Genomic DNA, 471 nt, shown 5'->3' on the forward strand with positions numbered 1-471 from the left:
TTGCTTGACGTCTTAGTTTGCTCCAAACGCCTTCGGAGGTCAGTGGGCTTCGAACGATTGAGACGGATTCGAAGATCGCATGCTCCTACATTGAGTTTTTCCCGAAGGTCGCCGTTCGAGCGTTCTTCGGGATCGGGGTCAACTCCCGAGATACGCTGTGACTTACGTGCATTCAACGTTGTTCGGAGATTATTGCGCGTGTTTCAGAACGTCTCTCAATTCTTCGACTACATGCGTGTCGTCATTCTCGTCGTCCGACGATAAGGTTTGCTGAGAGAGTACAACCTCAATGCGCCTGCGATTAGCTGGTTGCTCTTCGTCGGCTGAGGAGTCTCCCTCGCCATTACCCCTCGGAGTGTCCTCCTCGTCGTCTCGTTGTTGGGTATCGCTTTGTCGACCTTTGCATGTAGCTTTGCGTTGGGCTCTCCTTTCTTTATTCTTGCTCCAGCTCTTGCCGTTCTTCGGCTTAGC

The sequence above is a fragment of the Brassica oleracea genome, chromosome C9, assembly GCF_000695525.1.
Source record: "Brassica oleracea var. oleracea cultivar TO1000 chromosome C9, BOL, whole genome shotgun sequence".
NCBI classification, from domain to species: Eukaryota; Viridiplantae; Streptophyta; class Magnoliopsida; order Brassicales; family Brassicaceae; genus Brassica; species Brassica oleracea.